Source organism: Sinocyclocheilus grahami, unplaced genomic scaffold, assembly GCF_001515645.1.
Source record: "Sinocyclocheilus grahami isolate Dianchi unplaced genomic scaffold, SAMN03320097.WGS_v1.1 scaffold415.1, whole genome shotgun sequence".
In the NCBI taxonomy this organism is placed as follows: Eukaryota; Metazoa; Chordata; class Actinopteri; order Cypriniformes; family Cyprinidae; genus Sinocyclocheilus; species Sinocyclocheilus grahami.
In genome coordinates this window covers 303275-303691 of record NW_015505594.1, presented here as the reverse complement: position 1 = coordinate 303691, position 417 = coordinate 303275, and the positions used below count along the sequence as shown (strand labels likewise).

Sequence of the window (417 nt, the reverse complement as noted above, 5' to 3'; positions counted from 1 at the left end):
CATAGAGGAGAAACAATAATGTACAGTATGTGGAAAATAATGTGTTTTTGAACCTTAAACCTCATAAACACATTTCATTACACCAAATACACAAAATAATGTTCTTTTTTAGCAGCGTCATATGACCCCTTTAATACACAGCCATTTATTAGTTATCAAAAATGGAAGTGTGAATTAACAGATTCCCAATAACATCATCTAGTGACAGTGTAAAAATGAACATCTCTGCAATATCTACTAGCTCATTACAAGCCACAGATGGTAAGAGACAACATAATTGGAGCTAGGGCCGTCCCAAGCTGGGGCGGGGCCCAGTGCGAGGTAGGGAGCGGGGGACCCCCGTTGGTCCATTCACGATCGCATTCCGGAGGGGGGGGGGGGGCCCCTTTGGTCTTTTCCCCCAAGGGGCCCCTCCGG

At 45.3% G+C, this 417-nt stretch overlaps 1 protein-coding gene across 3 annotated transcripts in view; it reads right to left on the bottom strand.

Annotated features, from left to right (window-relative positions):
• The window catches only part of LOC107551123 (arf-GAP with SH3 domain, ANK repeat and PH domain-containing protein 2-like), a 37367-nt gene that overhangs the window by 10442 nt on the left and 26508 nt on the right, over nucleotides 1–417 (bottom strand). The gene's annotated exons all lie outside the window — the stretch shown is intronic.